At 43.7% G+C, this 20994-nt stretch overlaps 1 protein-coding gene across 2 annotated transcripts in view; it reads right to left on the bottom strand.

The window, feature by feature from the left end:
* WASF3 (WASP family member 3) overlaps positions 1-20994 on the bottom strand; it is an 84491-nt gene that overhangs the window by 39419 nt on the left and 24078 nt on the right. For both annotated transcript variants that reach the window (XM_075919241.2, XM_075919242.2), the window contains exon 2: positions 5226-5315. The gene's annotated coding sequence lies outside the window, so the exon portion shown is untranslated. The remainder of the gene's footprint in view (positions 1-5225; positions 5316-20994) is intronic.

Here is a 20994-nt window from a genome sequence, read left to right as displayed (position 1 = left end):
TGCATCCCTATCCCACTTGCTGGCAACCCTGTGCTGCACATTGAACCTCACATTTTTGTTCCCACCCCAGAGTCCAAGGGATCCACAAACATCCACTAACTCTGGAGCCCCAGAAAAGTAAATCTGGCCTATGGGAAGTCGTGAACCTCAGTCCTCCCTGTCCATTCCCCTCACCCCATGGGGACTGGAGCACTAGAAGTGTGAGGTGCTGCAGCTGGAGGCCACATCAGTGAGGGTTGGGGGTTTTGGGAGGAGTTTTTTACTTCTCTCATGTGCTCCCCAACTCATTTTTCTGTGGGTCAGTGACCCCTGACCCAAAAAAGGTTCCTGACCCCTGCCATAAAGAAAGAAAATAAACGTTGTGTGTTAGACATAATATTTTTATTTAAAATGAAGTTTGATAAACATGAGAAAGTTAAAATGCTTAGTCTGTTTAATAATTTAAATTAAACCATTTTCCCCAGCTGTAGAACTACTAAAATAGCTCGGACGTAATTACGTAATTAACAGTGAGTTTCCATTAGCAACTGGTAGTCCACGGAAAGGTTTACATTGACCCAGGTGGTCCATGGGGCACGCACTAGAGAGAGATCCCTCCCTCCTCCCAGTAGAGCGGCACAGCTCAGGGTAGGAGAGTTAAATCTTGACATGTCACTTCAGAAAGCCTATACCAGGGGTCAGAAACCTATCAACTGGCTGTGCAGAAGGTAACTTGCTGCAACAGAGGGCTGGCAGCATAGCAAAACAGCTTCCTTGGGCCACAGAGCCCTCCACATTTTCTCAAAGGATCCTTTTCCCCACTATTGAATTTTAGCTATCATTGGGTTGAAATATAGCCATTTCACAGCACACATTACTGCATAAATATTTTAGGTAAGAAAGCCACGGTACTAAACTGAAACCTCATGCATAATTTCAGGAATACAAAATATAGTTATCCAAACGGAGTTTAGCTTAGCACAGCAGAGTTACATCCCTTCTCTTTTAAAAAGCACTGTAAGATTAGTAACAAACAGCTAATTTTTCCATTTCACAAAACACAAAACACCCCCCAAAACTCATGCAGCATACAGCATTCCCCTCATACTATGTGAGCAGCACAGGTCAAACACAAATATAAAAGGTAATGATAACATTTAAATACTCAACACAGCTACCTGAACCAACCTGAAGCATAGTGACATTTTCCTGGAAAAGTTCCTTTCCTATCTAAATATTGTCCTAACATGACCCTCCTTATTTCCTGAGATCTGACATTACAATTTAGCATGGTGTGGCTGTAGGCACACAAATATAATCTGAAATGATGAACAATGCAAGACAGCATACATCATCATTAACTGGGAGTTTATTTTTAAAAGTCAAAGTGTGCTCCTTTAAAGGATATAAACTGAATATCTTAAGAATACAAAAAAATGAAACATAGTAATGAAATATAAACTCTTGCATTTCATTTTAATTGAACTGAGGGAAGGATCATTTTTCTTTTCTAAAGAACAGTATCACTGCAATTGTGTAATGCCATGAACACAAGCAACTTGCCTACAGTTTACTATGTATTTTAATGTCATGTTGGGGAATTAATGGATAATATAAATCTTGTGATGCAGAAGTTAACACCTGCCAAATAGAATGCATGAGCCTGCATTATTATTATTTCTACTGCAACACACTGAACTCCATACATATTTCAAAGATAGTTTTGAATTTAACTTAAGCTGTCGTGTATGCTGTAGCAATATAAGCATTCTAGAAGGTAAAACTGTCAGAATATTTTAACAGATGTAAACTGCAGAGGTGACATACTAATCGCATTTAACACTATCTTATTGGATTTCAAGCGCTTGGAATATTTGTCTGGGTCAAGTGTAAAGTCAGGCAAAAAACAAGGTAGAGCTGACAATCCTTTGGTCTTCTCTGTGTAATCTGACTTGTGTTTTCTGTACTGAAATGTATTGGAGACAATTTTTTATTTCAGAACATGGAGAAAGCTACTGGGGGGAGGCTGTTCTAGATTTGATTTTAACAAATATGGAGGAGCAGGTTGAGAATTTGAAAGTAGAAAGCAGGCTGAGTGAAAGTGATTATGAAGTCAGAGTTCATAAGTCCAAGGAATGGTAGAGGGAGAACAGCAAAATAAAGACAATGCATTTAAAGGCATCAGACTTTAGCAAACTCAGAGAACAGGTAAAGCAAGGTCCCATGAGAAGCAAGTTGAAGAGGAAAAGAATTGAGAATGTTTGACAGTTTTTCAAGGAGATGTTAAGAGCACAAGAGCAAACTATTCCGCTACATAGGAAAGATAGGAAGTATGGCTAGAGATCACCCTAGCTTAACTAGGAGATCTTGAATGATCTAAAAATCAAAAGGGAGTCCTACAAAAGTGGAAATTAGGACAAGTTACATAGGATGAATACAAATATCCAAAGTCTGTAGGAGCAAAATTAGAGAAACCACAGCACAAAATGAGCTCGAATTAGCTAGAAACAAAGGGTAACAAGAAAATATTCTACAAGTACATTAGAAGCAAGTGAAAGACCAAGGATCATTACTCAGTGAAAAAAGAAAAAAAAACAACAACAGAACATGTGGAAATGACAAAGGTGCATAATGACTTGGTGAAAACAAAAACAAAGAAGGTTGGTGGATGTCTAATATAGTGAATGCCAGTGAAAATGAGGAAGGTTCAGAAGTTAATAGGAAAAGAACAAGTTAAAAATTACTTAGACAATTTGGATGTATTCAAGTCACCAGGATTTGATTAAATGCATTGTGGAATACCCAAGGAACAGACTGAGGACACATGTGAGTCATTAATTGTAATCACTGAAAACTCATGGAAGACAGAAGAGACTCCAGAAAACTGGGAAAAGAGGGCAAATGTAGTGCCCAACTATAAAAAGGGAAATAAGGACAACCCAGGAAACTATAGACCAGCCGGCTTAACTTCTGTACCAGGAAAGATAATGGAGTAAATAAGTAAGTAATCCATTTGCAAACATTTAGAAGATAAGGTGACAAGTAACAGCATAAATTTGTCAAGAACAAATTATGTCAAACCAACCTGATTTTTTTTTAATAGGATATATGGGAGAACTGTTAGGTGAATCACATCTATATTTTAATAAAGCATTTGATACTGTGTCACATGACCTTCTCATTTAATAAACTAGGGAAATACAACCTAGATGGGGCTACAACATAGTGGATTCATAATGGGTTGGATAACCATTCCCAGTGATAACTACTCTATGGCTACATCTACATTGTGCATTCTTGTGCAAGATATGCAAATGAGGTGTGGCGATGAATATCGCTGCACCTTATTTGCATACCTAATGAGCCGCCATTTTAACTCAAGGGGCTTTTGCGCAAGAAGGAAGAGTCTATACTGCTCCTTCTTGCGCAAAACCCCCCTCTTGTGCAAGAGCCATTCTGCCGCTTAGTACATCCCAGAACAGTTCTGCCTGAAAACAGTAGCAAGCAACACATTATAAGCAAGTCTTCTCTGCGCCAATTAGGCCTCAAATGGAGTAATGTCCATTCTGCCCACCCACATTTAAGGAAAGATGTGAACAATTTGGAAAAGGTCTAGAGAAGAACAAAAAAAATGATTAAAGATCTAGAAAATGTGACCTATAAGGAAAGATTGAAAGAACTGGGTTTAGAGATGTAAGCGTTTAACCATTTAACAGATAAGCATCAGCTTATTGGTTTCTGTTATGGTTAAACTCCTGCAGCACAACCAGCTTCCAGCATGCACTGGCTCCCGGCTGCCAGCTCCACTCCCAGATGGCTGGCTGCCACCCTGCCTGGCCCATCTTCTGGGGGCACCCATCACTATCCTTCTGTCCCTAGTCTCACCCATAGAGCCCCAAAAACCATTAATCATCTAACAGGTAGGATTTTTAACATTTACTTGGTTACTGTTTTTAAACCTTTTTTATGTCCCTAGTTTGTTTAGTCTGGAAAAGAGACGACAGAGGGGCATAACAGCTTTCAAGTATCAAAAAGGCTGTTACAAGAAAGAGAGAGAAAAAGTAGTCTCTTTAGAAGAGAAAGTGATGACAGGAACAGGAGGAATGGGCCAAGGGAGGTTTAGGGTGGACATTAGGAAAAACATCCATACTGTCAGGGTGTCTAAACACTGGAATAAATTGCCTAGAGAGACTGTGGAATCTCCAACATTGGAGATTTTTTAGTAACATTTAGACAAACATTTGTCAGGGATGGTCTATATTTTTCCATCGGCAGCGTATGGCACACGTGCCATGAGTACCTTAAGTGGCACATGAGCCGGCAGCTGCCCTATGTGCCGTGGTTGGAGCCAGTTTGCAGTGAGGCCATCCCTGTTGGAGCAGGAACTGTGGCTGTAGTAAGGCTGCCCCATGGCAGCCATGCAGCCCGATCGGTGGATGGCTGCTTCGGGGACCAGGGCTACTCTGGGGGCGGTTAGGCCATGTGGGGAAATGGGGCACCCCCCGAGTACTGGGGTCAGGTTGTAGCCAAGCTGAGGTGTAGAGGCTGTGGGGAGAAGGGGAGCTTGCTTGCTCTGGGGCATGAGTGAGTGTAAGGGCTACCTGGGCTGTGGTTCCGGGGCTGGGCAGCAGTGGCGGGGGGGGGGGGGGGGGGAGGAAAATATGGGATAAAGTTGTGTTGACCCCTGGGCACCTGGCAGGAAGTCAAGGGCACCATGGACTCCGCCCCCAACAGGGCTGGACACCCCAGGGTCTCCCATCCACCCCCACCTAGCTCATTTCCCTGAGCACCCTGACCACTGCATTGTGCCCCCCGCAAGATTGAAGAACTGAAGGTCTAATTTCAGCAGGTTCTACTCACAAGCTTAATATATTTTAATAATTCCTATCCCAAAAGTCAAAAAAAATATAAGGCAAACCAGGCATGGGTAAAGCACCACCAAAAGTAACACGAGCCAATATAACTATAGTAAAATTAAGATTGATATACTGTATTTTCAAATATTTTAGTAGCTACATATACAGTAACTCCCAGTACCAGATCAATTGATAATGGCTTAACAGAACACTCAGACTGAATAATTCAGTTGGGATTTTTAGAAGAAAATTTCAGGACTGGAAGGCTGAAAAGCTTTGCTCTATGAAATTAGATATTGTGTCAACAGATCTCCACTGAGCTGGCAGGACGGAAATGTTCCAGAAATTAACTTCGAAACAAAGACAGAACGTTACCAAATAGTCACTTACCAAAGTGAAGCTTCAGCAATCTTCTCCAAGTAGGGTCATCAAAAGCTTAGTTTATGTTGCTGCAGATGCTGGAGATTACCAAGGAGAATACTGAAAAGTCAGAAAAATATTAAGATCAACTTTTTAGCATTAAAAAAAACAAACAACTAACACATTTTGGAAACAAGTGTTTTTTAAAAACACAATCAGAACCTCTAATTTTGTAAAGTCAGTTTTGGAAATGAACACACCTCATGATATAGAGCTTTAAATTAGCACATCATCTGTGCATAGAGTACCCGTTTACAGCTGACTCTACAATTCTGTTCTCCCACAATCAGTGCTCTAAGTACATGTCAAGAGTGGGGGGGGGGGGGGGGAAGGAAAGATAATGGGGGATGGCTCATTTCCACTTAGTTTTTCAGTTGGTCAGATAGTTATGGAAAATATTTCATGAAGCTGCAATGGCTCTACATCTTGCTCCAGTTCTTGGTTATTTGGCCAGTATTAACCAATTAACTATGCCTGAGGAGGATTAGTGGCTTGGGAGTCTGCATATCCCAACACAGCAGCTGAGTGAATAGGTAACTTAAATGGCCCTGGTTAGCAGAATGTGAGAGAATCTAAACAATTTTCTTCTCAATATTTGGTGAAAGGAAAGCATGATTATCCCTATTTTACAGATAGGGAAAAACAGCACCGATTCACTCAGGCATGATCACAAAGGAAGCAGAACCAGGAACTGGACTTAGTTCTCTCAAGTCTTGACCCTACATGCCTATGAGAAACATAACTAAATCGCTACCTCAAAACCCATGCTACCAGAAGCTGTGGTTCACTACAAGTAGGTCAAAGTCTCGTGTCAGTTTTAGGAGCTGGGGGAAAGGGGCGGGGCAGGCATCCCCATTCAGTCCTGACTCACGCTAGGTACAGGAGCTCAGACTTCTCCTCCCGCACTCCAGACAGGGGCTGCTGCCACCCCTGTATTAGAGGCAGCAGCACAGGGTGATGGGGAGCCGGTCCGCAAGAGTAGCTGGTTTTTAAACTGTCGAGTAACTGATAAGAACTCATGAGATTACTCGACTATTCAATTAATTGATATTTAACATATATAACAGAGCACAGTAGAAGCTTCACAGACATTTAAAACTACAAGGTTCCTACCACAGATCTTACAACCTAAATTAAAACTAATGCAGACAGATGTCTAAAGAGAAGAAATGTAACATTAAAGATGTGATTGAACTGCATTTCCCATATACAGGCAGTCCCCGGGTTACGTACAAGATAGGGACCGTAGGTTTGTTCTTAAGTTGAATTTGTATGCAAGTTGGAACTGGCCTCCAGATTCAGCCGCTGTTGAAACTGACCAGCAGTGGCTGAATCGGACACTCCTGGGGCAGAGCAGCTGGAGTGCTGCTGGGTTGGTCTGGTAGCACCAATCCTTGGCGCGGCGGGACCAACCCAGCAGCCCCCCAGCTGCTCTACCCCAGGCGTCGGCGTGAAAAGCCTGGTCTGCTGGGGCGGGGGGGGGGGGGGGGGAGACACTAGCTTTGCGTCTCCCTGGTCTGCTGGGGGGAAGCGCCCCCCCCCCGCGCCACCAGAGGTGGCGACAGTGGGGGAGGCACCCCGCACTAGCTGCCCCCCCCGTTCGTAACTAGGGGTCCGATTTAAGTCAGACTGACGTAACCCGGGTACTGCCTGTATATATTATTAGAACTAACAAGATGGTTTATTTATGCCCTTTCTGTTTTTAAATCAAGTGATTTATTGTAATGCGAATAGGATTAAAGGATGACAAGGTGACATGAGTGAAGGGGTAAATCTGTCCTGAAGCACTGGGAGGTGCTTGAAGGACAAGAAGCTTACTTGGAGTACTAGAGGAGAGATGATGCCAATGCAGAGGCAGCAGCATGAAAGGAAGAATAGAATAGCAAACAGAGAAAGCAACGAAGAAATCAGTCAAGCATAAATTGTTGGCAAAGCACAGTACAAAACCCTCTTGTACGTTCACTAATAAGAATGATCGCTTAAGAAAAACACTGTGGTTCTTTGCAGTAGCAATGTAGATCCCACTGTAGGTGCACATGCACAAAACTGATTTTTTTTTTAGCACCTCTGGTCAGGGCCATGCATGCCCCTTCCTTGTGCTCTCATTGAGGGTAGAAAAGGCAGAATGACAACCAAAGAATAGGAGAACTGGAAGTGACCTTGAGAGATCATCGAGTCCAGTCCCCTGCCCTCACAGCAGGACCCAGTACCATCTAGACCATCCCTGATAGATGGCTAACCAACCTGCTCTTAAATATCTCCAGTGATGGAGATTCCACAACCTCCCTAGGCAATTTATTCCAGTGTTTAACCACCCTGACAGTTAGGAAGTTTTCCCTAATGTCCAACTTAAACCTCCCTTGCTGCAATGAAGCTCCCTCCCTCAGTTCCCTCATAATTCAACGCACAGCTAGCTGAGGAATCTAAAGTATGAGGGAGGCCAAGTCACAGGATATGTACAGACTACAACATCTCAAAGAACCAGTTATTGTAGGGCAAAGTAACTATTCATTCTCCTCTGAGTATGTGTCAGGGATGTCAACATGTAGTCGGCTACACAATTAACCGATAAGCCTAATCTTATTGGTTAATCTTGTCAACTACATGCATTTCCCCCCTCCTTGCTGCCTCTATCAGCACCAGATCCATCTGCCCTCTCCACCCCCATGCTACTGTCTCTAATAGAGTGCAGAGAGTGAGGGGGGTAATTTGGAGCCGATACATGTCAGAAACCAGCTTTCAGTCCAGCCCCCTGCACGTATTGGCTCTATGGACCTACAGCTCTCACCACAGCTCGGGACAGGGGGCAGAGCTGGTGCTGGGGGGAGCCAGCTGGGGTTGCAGTTGGGGGTTGCAGGGTGAGCAAGAGAGGCTGCCATGAAGCAGCCCCTCTCCGAGAAGGGTCAAAGCTCCCTGCAGACAGAGGCTGTTCCAGAGGCAACAGCGCAGGGCGACAGGCAGCTGGTCTGCAAGAGGAGCTGATTTTTAAACTGGCTCCCCTTGCGGGCTGGCTCTGGCTGCCACTGTGCTGCTGCCTTTGATATTTTGTGCGGTTGCACAACTATTCAGTTACACTATATTTAACATCCCTAGTGTGGACTAGGGTTGTGAAAATGTAACCATATACATAGTTAATAGATGAGCCTGGGCTCATATGTTAACCTTCATGGTTACACACAGGCTCCTAGTACACGCTGCTGCCTCTCTAGCAGAGGCAGCAGCTTGGGAGGCAGCTGGGAGCCAGAGTAAAAGCCAGCTCCCCGCATGCACCAGCTCCCAGGGAGCCGACTGCAGCCCAGCATGTAACCACTGAAATTTTCAGTTGTTATACTTACTTAAATGCATTTTAACGTTCCTAGTGTGGAGCCCACTGTAAGATTGGCAAGTAGTATCCTCCCATGACAGCGAGAATGAATAATTGTTAAGCAGTCTTAGCAAACAGATTGAAATGTTGTTAGACTCATAGAATCACAGGGCTGGAAGAGACCTCAAAAGGTCATTGAGTCCAGCCCCCTGCCCAAAGCAGGACCAATCCTAACTAAATCATCTCAGCCAGAACTCTGTCAAGCTGAGAATTAAAAACTTCTAGGATGATGGAGATTCCACCACCTCCCTAGGTAACCCATTCCAGTACTTCACCACCCTCCTAGTGAAACAGTTTTTCCTAATATCCATCCTAGACCTCCCTGCCCCCGTAACTTGAGACCATGTCAAGTTTTGGAAGAGCAGTGAACCTGACTGTCATGTGTGTCAGGTCCGTTCAATCAGCCCCTAGTGGCTCTGACCATGTTGCTGAGATTCTGTAAAGGCTTGAAACACTAAGTCTAAACAGAGTTGAAGCACCCCTCTGTCTTAGGGATCATAGGTACATTGTATACGTGCAGAACCTCCAGCTAGCATCCCCTGAAAGTTTAGCCAATGCTGCCCATTGCCCAATCCCAAGAATGGGTGCTAGCCCCTCAGGCTTTCCCTATAGATTAAATATATCACCCCCCAATAATGTCTGCTTCAAATCTGTGATACCACCACTGGTTAGATAAACATCTATCAGGGATGGTATTGTGCTTGGTCCTGCCGTGAGCGCAGGGGACTGGATTTGATGAGATCTCAAGGTCCCTTCCAGTTCTAGTATTCTAGGATTCACTGTCAGTAGAGCTCATTGCCAATTTCTCCATGGCAATCTTATCACTTGCTGCTCTGTGACATACAAAGAGGATTCTGACATGCATTTCCTCTGGTACCAATGAGACCTTCGTGCACTAGTCCAGAAGGCAGAGCTTCAGCCTCAATTCACAATTTGCAAGTCCTCACACTGAAGGATAAATATGCTGAGCAGCTGCTTGGAATACAGGATTCTCCCAGACAAGCCACTGACTGTGTCCATCCTTCATAGGAATCAGTCCATCACAGGATGGACATGATGAAGCCTGCAGGTTTTAACTTTCCCACTATAGATACCCTAGATCCCGGGATCTACTGGTAGATCTTGGAGCCTCTGACAGGTGATCCTTACTAGTTTGGCCAAGAGATCCTTACTAGTTTGGCCAGCATTTCAGCTGCCCCTACCCCCCATTGCTACTCATCTCCTGCCTTTTGCCTTGGAGTTGCCCCTCCCCCTGGGAGCCTCCTGCTTTCTGGGCAGGGCAGGGCAGGGGAGGGAGAGGAAAACGCTGATGTCAGGGTGCCCTCTCTCCCACTCTGTATCCTATCTCCACAGAGCAGAGAGGGAGCACAAGAGGATTTGGGATGGAGTTTCCTGGGTGTATTAGGGAGTGGTCCAGGGCCAGGACAGGGTCACCCTTAGCCCCACTGCACCACCACCCAGGAGCCACCAGCAGTGCCCAGCTGGATCCCACATCCTAAGCTACTATCCTAGTCATGAACCCCCTTGTGAAGCCCTTGTCCTTGCCCCGAACACCCCTGCATCCAAACGTCCTCCCAGAGCTTGCGTATAGAACCCCCTCCAACATCCCAACCCTCTGCCCCAAGAGCAGCACTTCAGATCCCTTAATCCAAGACCAGAGCCTGAACCCCAACCCTCTGCCCCAGCATGATGAGAGTGAAGGAGGATGGGCAAGAAAGGGAGGACAGAGCGAGCAGGGGCGAGGCCTCGGGGAAGGGGCAGAGCAAGGGTATTTATAGTTGAGGTATCAAGTATCAGAGGGGTAGCCGTGTTAGTCTGAATCTGCAAAAGCGACGAGGAGTCCTGTGGCACCTTATAGACTAACTGAAGTGTAGGAGCATAAGCTTTCGTGGGCAAAGACCCACTTCGTCAGATGCAGGTCTGATGAAGTGGGTCTTTGCCCACGAAAGCTTATGCTCCTACACTTCAGTTAGTCTATAAGGTGCCACAGGACTCTTCGTCGCTTTTATAGTTGAGGTAGTCCACCTAAATTCAAAAAGTGATCTCGTTCTCAAAAAGGTTGGAGATCACTGCCCTAGACAGAATGGCCTCTGTTCTAATCAAAGAATTTCAATCCAATGGTCATTGATCAGTTCATGAGCAGCAAGCAGTTTTGAAGATTTTTAAGTTGATTTAGGCTGAGCTAAATAGAAGGCTAGACACTTACCAAGTTCCATCTTGCTGTCACAGAAGACAAGAGGAAACAACAGAAGAGTTGCAGGGACCCCAGCTTTTACAACCTCTTGCAAGAACATGAAGCAGCACAGAGTGCATACGAGGCCCTAACTAACACTTAATAAAGGAAAAATTCAACCTCTCACGTGAGGCTCATGCATATTTATGGTAGAACCCACACTGAAACACATTCATAGAATTATGAAGAAGTAGAGGGAACAAACAAGGAGCTTGAATTTAATCTGAAATGAGAAAGTCAGTGGTGAGACTTGTAAAGAGCAGAACAAAAGGCAAAGAAGATAATTTAAGCTACAGATGTTGAGTGCAAAACATAAAAGAAATATAAGACAGAGCTCACTAAAGTGGAGTAAGCTGACGTAGTTCACACAGGAGTTATCTATACAGCCCTACACTGCAGACTACAGGTGTGTGAGGTGTATGCTATGACAAAGTGTTGCACTGTAATTGCCTCTGGTGGATACTGCTTGCATCAACTAAGTACCACCTAATTTGTAAGAACATACTCCTTGGTGAAAGACGACTACATTAACATGAACTAAGTACCTTTTATGTAATGCCAGGAGCATCCACAAAGGAAGTCATACCAAAACACTTTGGTGTGCTCTGCAGTTCTCAGCCTGCAGTCTGCACTGCACTGCAGTGTAGACATAGACATAGCAGTCAAAGGTAAATAGAGGAAGTTTGGGTATATTGTTTGTCTATATAAAATGAAAAATAAGACTGAAAAATCAACTCGTTGGGAAGATCAGTTATAAAAAAGACCTTGAGATGAGAGATGAAAAATGTATCCACTAAGCCTACAAAATAACTTGAAATAAACTTTCAAATTGTTGCATTTAATTTTAATAGTTTCAGAGGGGTAGCCAAGTTAGTCTGAACACAAAAAACAAACAAATAGTCTGGTAGCTCTTTAAAGACTAACAAAACATGTATCATGAGGTTTCATGGGCACAGCCCACTTCTTCAGATGATCAGAGTGTTGGAGTCCAGAACCAAGAATAAATAAGGGAAGGGGGGGAGGGGGAGGACATTGAGTAGATAAGCTGAGCCAGTCTGTAACAGGAAAAACTTAAACAAAGACTAAATAGTTAAAAGAGGCTGATAAGAACCATTAGTTTGCATTAGGAAAGGAAGATGATAAATACCAGATTATACACAGACATCAAGAACCACTGGCACCTTCATTGTTTGGTTTGAGCTTTCATGGGCATAGCCCACTTCTTCAGATGACCGGAGTGTTGGAAGTCCAGAACCAAGAATAAAAGCAAACATTAAGGGAGCTTCAAGTTGCTGTTTTGTTTCAGACCAATTCCACAAGCCAAATATACAGAGAAGGATTGGAACTCCACTTCATTCTCAAATTTAACTCTCATGCTAATGGTTTATCGCTAATGGCAATATCGGTTGGCTCCCACATTATCAACCAACCAAACAATGAAGGTGCCAATGGTTCTTGAGGTCTGTGTAGAATCTGGTAGAGGAATACAATTTGGCATTTATAAAAATCATGACTGGAACAGAAAAAGTAAAAAAGTGTTATTTACTTCTTCCCAGAACACAAAACCCAGGGGTCACTAAATAAAATTAAAAGGCAGCATAATTCAAAACAAACAAAAGGAAATATTTCTTCACACAGCACATAGTCAATCTGTGGAACTCCTTGCAAGAGGATATTGTGATGACCTGGACTTCAAAAGAGAGCTAAATAAGCTGTATGAAAGGTAGCATTGCAGGTTGTCAGGGGAAGCCAGTTTAAAAAAAACCCAGCTCCCTGCGCACACTGGCTGCCTGCCACCCCACGCTGCTGCCTCTATCTGCCAAGCTCCCTCATGGACAGAGGCAGCAGACTAAATATTCCTCAAGACTAAATATGCACATTTTTAACCTTTCCTTTTAGGTAAAGTTTCCTAAACCCTTTTTGTCTTTTACTTACTCTCCTCTGGACTTATCATTCTTTTGTCCTAAAGTGTGGAGCTCAAAATTGGACACGCTACTTCAGCTGGGTCTTCTGATTTCAGCTGGTAGGCTCTAGATAGTCCAATGTTATAGTGCAAATCACAACTAATAAACAACCTCTGTGTATTCTAATTTTTTCTATCTGTAAAATGGCCATTAGCATCCACATCTTAGGGCCTTTTTTATTATATAAAGCAGCATTTATTAATTCCCCCAAATGTAATTAATTGTGACCATTTTTGCTATGGGGGTCTTTTGTTGTATTTAAGCCTTTACATGGTCACAGTTACATGTATTGTATTATAATTAACAAGGCCATAAAACCACTACCCCAAGTCCTAAATCTTTGGTGACATGATGGCCTTTGCAATTTCTGTCGAGATATGAAACATACCTACTGGAAGGTAAAAGTTAAATACAGCACATGGTCTGAAGCTAATGACCTTTTGAGAGTTCATGTCCCAATTGAAAGGGATTACTGCTATTACAAGCCCCAAAAAATTAACGGCACGCACATGGTTTAAAAAAAAAAAAAAAAAGCAGGTCTGTTGGGTGACTATGATGGAAACTGGTCATTCTTTAGAGATTAATAAGCAATGTTCTATCAGCGGGCAGCATGTACTCTGGTAGAAAAACAAAAAGCTCCATTCTGAGAAGACAGTTTTTAACAATGCATTGTGTGGTGCATATTTAAGAGGAAACTTGTGGATATCACCACCACAAATATAGCCACTTTCTCTAACACAATGTAATCAATCCCATCCAGTCTGGAGGATGATCAGGCAGATGTAGAAGGGGATGCACAAGATTTCAGAGCCACTTGGTTAGAAGAGCTCCCTCTCATCTAACTGGCCCTGGTCCCGTCGCTGGCACTGCTGTAGCTCATCACATGGCAGCTCGGACTCAGGCCCCAGCTGTTGGAGCGGTCACCGGTCACCACATGGCAGCTCGGATGCAGGCCCTGGCTGCCAGAGCTGCCACTGCTCACCAGGTGGCGGTGGAGACCCAGGCCCCAGCTGTTGGGGCTGCCGCCACTCACCACATGGTGGCTCAAACCGCGGCAGCCAGAGTTGCTGGCGCCATCGCTCCCCACAGGGCAGGCCCTCGCCTTAGCTCCAGCCCTCAGGAAAGACAGAAGCTAGGGCCAGGGCAGTATGGTGGCTGCCCAGCTGCTCCTGGAGGGAGGCAGCAGCCACTGCACAGCCCTGCTGAGGAGGTGAGCGGGAGGCAAACTCATGGTGCACACCCACACAGGCGCACACCTTAGAGCAGAGGTGGACAATTTTAATGGAGGGGGCCACTCCAAGATGGAAAGTGGTCAGGGGCCGCATTCTTCCATGATATTAATGGAGATACGGGGTCTGGAATGAAGGTTGGGTGCAGAAGGTTGCTTAGGGTAAGGGATTTGGATGCAGGAGGGAGACTGGAGTCTGGGAGGGAGTTGAGATGAAGTAGGTGGTTGTGACCTAGGGCTGGGGACTGGAGTGCAGCTGTTTGGGATGTGACCTAGGGTAGGAGGGGATTGTGATCTGGGGCAGCAGATTGGGGTGCCAGATCTGGGAAAAGGTATATATGCAAGTGGGGACAGAGGGTTTGATGTGTTGAGCGTGGGGGAGCGGGGGGAAGAGATGGGGCAAGAAAGGGTTAGGGTGACAGAAGCAGGCTGTGGCCAAGTGTTTTACTTGCCAGCTGCCAAATGAGCCTGCCTGTCTGAAGGCTTAAAATGTTTCCCAGCCAGCCTGCCTGCCCAGCCATGTGCTTCAACTGAGCCCAGGAGAGGGGGCATGTTTCTTCTACCAAGCAGCTCCCTTTAGCTGGTTTCTGCTAGAAATCGGCCAATGGGAATGTGCTGGGGGCAGGGCAGCTCCTAAAACTTCCCCCCTCCCCTCCAGTTTAAAAACAGAAACGGAGCCTTGCAGCCGTTTCTGAATGGCTCACAGGGCTGCGGGGCAAGCAGAGGAGCCTGCCTGTGGCTCCCCGCTGCCGGCCAGATCCAGTGGCTTGGCAGGCCGGATCCAGCCCATGAGCCGTATTTTGCCCAGGCCTGCCTTAGAGGGAACCCTGTTAACCAGTTAAACATATAGTTTAACTGGTTAATATTTTAAATGGGATTTTACATCCCTAGAAGCTACCTACAGATTGACAAAAACAGTTACACTCATTTCACATTTGGAACATTCTTTGCAACAAGAAAAAAAAAAGTGAGCTTTTTTGGTGGAGGTTTGCTTTCAATTATCCCCTCCCCCCAAAAAAAGCAGCTCTCCTATAAATGCTTGCTGATCCCTCCGGACAATGAGGAAACCTTTTATCATCATTAATGAAGCACACAAAAATACTAGATAGATCTTGAGAGCTGAACCTGTCTCCATAACTGATCTAGGTACGTTAAAAGTCAGTTAAATAGGTGATAGAGATGTAGCCGTGTTAGTCTGGGGTAGTTGAAGCAAAATGCAGGACAATGTAGCACTTTAAAGACTAACAAGATGGTTTATTAGATGATGAGCTTTCGTGGGCCAGACCCACTTCCTCAGATCAAATAGTGGAAGAAAATAGTCACAACCATATATACCAAAGGATACAATTAAAAAAAATGAACAAATATGAAAAGGACAGATCACATTGCAGAACAGAAGGGGGATGCGGGGGGGGGGTGGGAAGGGGGAGGAAGGAAGGTAAGTGTCTGTGAATTGCTGATATTAAAGGTAGGGAGAGTGGGATGTTTGTGAGTTAATGGTATTACAGGTGATAATTGGGGAAACTGTCTTGGTAATGGGTGAGAAAGTTCAAAGTCTTGTTAAGTCCCTGGTGGTAAGTGTCGAATTTTAACATGAATGATAGTTCAGAGGATTCCCTTTCAAGTGCAGATGTAAAAGGTCTTTGTAGCCTCCCCACAGCTACTCGGGAACAAATCCTCACAGAATCACCTTCTGACCCCCGACCAGGATTGTTCTATCTACTTCCCAAGATCCATAAACCTGGGCACCCCGGACGTCCCATCATCTCTGGTATTGGCACGCTCACTACTGGTCTATCCAGCTATGTAGACACTCTTCTCAAACCCTTCGTAACCAATACCCCCAGCTATCTCCGAGACACCACTGACTTCCTAAGGAAACTACAAAACATCGATAAGCTCCCCAATAATACCATCCTTGCCACCATGGATGTAGAAGCTCTATATACCAACATCCCACATGAAGACGGATTACAAGCAATTAGAAACACTATCCCAGAGGACACTACTGCCAACCTGATAGCAGACCTATGTAACTTTGTTCTCACCCACAATTATTTCCGGTTTGAGAACAACTTATACCTCCAGATCAGCGGCACAGCCATGGGTACACGCATGGCCCCACAGTATGCTAACATCTTTATGGCTGACCTAGAACAACGTTTCCTCAACTCCCGTCCCCTTTCACCCCTCCTCTACCTACGGTACATCGATGACATCTTTATGATCTGGACACATGGCCAAGAAACACTGGAGATATTCCACAGAGATTTCAACAACCTACACCCCACCATCAACCTCAGCCTGGACCATTCTACACGAGAGATCCACTTCCTGGACACCACCGTACAAATCAACAATGGAAAATTAGACACCACTCTCTACAGAAAACCCACTGACTCATACAGTTACCTACATGCATCCAGCTCCCATCCAGAACACACCACACGATCCATCGTCTATAGCCAAGCCCTTCGATACAACCGCATCTGCTCTAACCCCACTGACAGAGACCAGAAGCTTCAGGATCTCTACCAAGCATTTATAAATCTCAACTACCCACCCAGAGAAACAAAAAAGCAAATTGAAAGAGCCAGACGAATACCTAGAAACCATCTACTTCAAGACAGACCCAAGAAAACCAACAATAGAACACCACTTGTCATCACCTACAACCCCCAACTAAAACCTGTCCAACACATTATCAATAAACTACAGCCAATATTGGAACAGGATACCATACTCAAAGAGGCTCTGGGAGACAGACCCATAGTCTCCTATAGACAACCACCTAACCTCAAGATGATTCTTAGCAACCACCACAGGACATACCACACTAATACCAACCCTGGTACCTTCCCTTGCAACAAACCCCGTTGCCAGCTTTGTCCACATATTCATTCTGCTGATACCATTATTGGACCTAACCAAGTGAGTTATAAGATCAAGAACACATATTCCTGCGCATCCAGAAATATAATCTACGCTATCATGTGCCGAAAGTGTCCGTCTGCTATGTACATTGGACAAACATCTCAGACACTTCGCCAAAGGATTAATGCCCACAAAACAGATATCAGACAAGATCACAAAGAGAAAACGGTTTCTTGCCACTTTAACCAGAAAGGACACTCTCTAAATGACTTAGCCACCTGCATTCTGCTACAAAGACCTTTTACATCTGCACTTGAAAGGGAATCCTCTGAACTATCATTCATGTTAAAATTCGACACTTACCACCAGGGACTTAACAAGACTTTGAACTTTCTCACCCATTACCAAGACAGTTTCCCCAATTATCACCTGTAATACCATTAACTCACAAACATCCCACTCTCCCTACCTTTAATATCAGCAATTCACAGACACTTACCTTCCTTCCTCCCCCTTCCCACCCCCCCCCGCATCCCCCTTCTGTTCTGCAATGTGATCTGTCCTTTTCATATTTGTTCATTTTTTTTAATTGTATCCTTTGGTATATATGGTTGTGACTATTTTCTTCCACTATTTGATCTGAGGAAGTGGGTCTGGCCCACGAAAGCTCATCATCTAATAAACCATCTTGTTAGTCTTTAAAGTGCTACATTGTCCTGCATTTTGCTTCAGTTAAATAGGTGACTGCATAGCCACTGAAAATCTCAGCAAGTACATGATTCCACACTGCGTGCTCTGCGGTATAACGGATATGTAAGCTTTATACTGCAGAGCCTTCAGTGAAGCCTCCCTGGGAGTGAGGCCACCAACTCCTTGCAACTCCCTGGAAACTGGTTGAGTAACAGACACCATTAACTAATAAGCATCAGTTTATCATCTGTAACTAGCCTAAGTCAGCTGACTCCAACACACAGGACTGCAGGACTGTAAAACTGTTCTGTAGGAGTTTGGGCTTATGCTGGAGCCCAAGCTACGGGACCCAACAAGGGAAAAAGGTCTCAGAACCTTGGCTCGATCCCAAGGCCAAATATCTACACAACAATTTTAAGCCCTGACACCTGAGCACAGCTCAGATTAACTATGCCAGCTACAGGTTCTTTATTCCACTGTGGAAACCCTCAGAGCCCAGGAGATTTCAGGGCTTGCAGTAAAAAGACTGTCAAGTGGGCACATCTGAAACAAAAAAAAAAAAACAAAAATAAATATGAAATCCCCAAATGTCAATTTTAAAGGACTTTTTGAGCTAGAACTGTATTAGAATGTAATCCATGTAAATATGAAAAAGTGCATCCTAACAGGGACACAAGATATTAAATGTCATTTTAACTTTACAATGATCAGATTATTTGGATTTCTACAGCAGGGATTTGTGGAGGCATTTTTATAAAACATGCTGTTACAATTGAAGTATTGCAATGTAGGTAATTAATATCTGCATTTAACCTGTGATTCAAAATAGCCTGGCATCTAGAAAAGAAGTTTCAAATCATATTTTGAGATAGTAATTGATGGTTACTACAAGAAATGACATGGCATTTTTATCATTTGAAAAACCTAAGCTACTCTTGTACACCATTCCTATAGGCCAAGTTGAGCTTTAGTATGTGCGGTTTTATTTATATATATATAAATAAAATAAAAGGTCACATTTTTACAGGGTCAAATTTGCTAATATGTGAAGCTCTGCTACACTCAAAATACATGCTTCAGCAGAATTCTTCTACTTTCAGTAGATATGACCTTTCCATTTAATATTGTCATGCGGCTCTTGCATGATAAGCTTTCATTATAGTTTTCATTGTCTGTTGATCACAAGTTTCCTTTCATAGCACAGCATGGAGAACTGGCATACAGAAGATTCATATTTATCTTTTTAGGGCCCGAAGGGACCATTATGACCATCTAGTCTGATCGCCTGCAAAACACATGCTTAGAACAACACTAAGTGATTTATGCATTGATCACAGTAACTGTGGTTTAATAAATATAAATAAATTCAATTTAGAATTGAAGACTTGATTTACATTGGCTTTTTACAGCACCAAGTATATATGTACACACACAAGTTACTGTTGGTGACAGTATTTTGCTTCAAAGAAAAATATAATCACATGAGTCCTAGCTTCTAGGCAACCACTAATTTTATATCACAGCTCAGCTCATCTTTATTAGGGTGTCAACCAGGTTCAAGTCCCACATGGTAACACAAATGGTAAGCATGTGGGGGGACAGAGGGGAGAGGACACAGCTTTGCGGGAGCCAGGTTGAAGTCTCACATGGGAAACATTTTTCTTCCTGTGCATTACAGACTGAAACTTAGGGATCCGTTTATCCTGTTGTCCATTCTGATTTTAGTGGCCTACAAAAGATCCCCACTAGTATTGGCTGTTAGCTTGAGTAGTTAGAATACTGATCCACAAGATCCCATGCTTCCAAGATATTGGTAACTAACAGGTAATAGATTAACATGGTCTACCTCAAACTCAACTACTTGTTTTTTGCTGAGTGGCTCTTTAAAGACTAACTTTTATTACGGCATAAGCTTTCATAGAATCATAGAATTATAGGACTGGAAGGGACCTCGAGAGGTCATCGAGTCCAGCCCCCCGCCCTCAAGGCAGGACCAAGCTCCGTCTACACCATCCCTGACAGATGTCTATCTAACCTGTTCTTAAATATCTCCAGAGAGGGAGATTCCACCACTTCCCTTGGCAATTTATTCCAATATTTGACCACCCTGACAGTTAGGAATTTTTTCCTAATGTCCAATCTAAACCTCCCCTGCTGCACTTTAAGCCCATTACTCCTTGTCCTGTCCTCAGAAACCAAGAGGAACAAATTTTCTCCTTCCTCCTTGTGACACCTTTTAGATATTTGAAAGCCGCTATCATGTCCCCCCTTAATCTTCTTTTTCCCAAACTAAACAAGCCCAGTTCATGAAGCCTGGCTTCATAGGTCATGTTCTCTAGACCTTTAATCATTCTTGTCGTTCTTCTCTGTACCCTTTCCAATTTCTCCACATCTTTCTTGAAATGTGGCGCCCAGAACTGGACACAGTACTCCAGCTGAGGCCTAACTAGTGCAGAGTAGAGCGGCAGAATGACTTCACGAGTTTTGCTTACAACACACCTGTTGATACAACCTAGAACCATATTTGCTTTTTTTGCAACAGCATCACACTGTTGACTCATATTCAACTTGTGGTCCACTATGACCCCTAGATCCCTTTCCGCCATGCTCCTTCCTAGACAGTCGCTTCCCATCTTGTATGTATGGAACTGATTGTTCCTTCCTAAGTGGAGCACTTTGCATTTCTCTTTATTAAACCTCATCCTGTTTACCTCTGACCATTTCTCTAACTTGCTAAGGTCATTTTGAATTATGTCCCTATCCTCCAAAGAAGTTGCAACCCCATCCAGTTTGGTATCATCTGCAAACTTAATAAGCGTACTCTCTATCCCAATATCTACATCATTGATGAAGATATTGAACGGTACGGGTCCCAAAACAGACCCTTGCGGAACTCCACTTGTTATCCCTTTCCAGCAGGATTTAGCACCGTTAACAACAACTCTCTGACTAAGGTTATCCAGCCAATTATGCACCCACCTTATCGTGGCCCTAAGTTATATTTGCCTAATTTATCAATAAGAATATCATGCGAGACCGTATCAAATGCCTTACTAAAGTCTAGGTATATGACCGCTTCTCCCTTATCCACAAGGCTCATTTCATGAGTTTCAACTGACTTCATCAAATCCAAGAAGCAAAAGAACTTTGTGCCTCTAAGGAAGTGAGTTGTAACTCTCAAAAGTTTATGCCATAATAAAATTATTAATCTTTCAGGTGACACCAACTCCTTGTACTAACAGATAAATAGTAGCTTTCAAACAAATTACACTATCTATTTTCCTTTTATCAACTCTATCCTTGTTAAGTAGGTCTGAAGTTTAAAAGCATGGGCATTCTCCATCAGGTTTCAGTAATGTTAACTATGTCAACTTACTTTTCCCTCA

The sequence above is a fragment of the Pelodiscus sinensis genome, chromosome 1 (assembly GCF_052426305.1).
Source record: "Pelodiscus sinensis isolate ZL-2025 chromosome 1, ASM5242630v1, whole genome shotgun sequence".
NCBI classification, from domain to species: Eukaryota; Metazoa; Chordata; order Testudines; family Trionychidae; genus Pelodiscus; species Pelodiscus sinensis.
The sequence above is the reverse complement of the archived record's forward strand: the minus strand, read 5'-3'. Positions and strand labels throughout refer to the sequence as shown.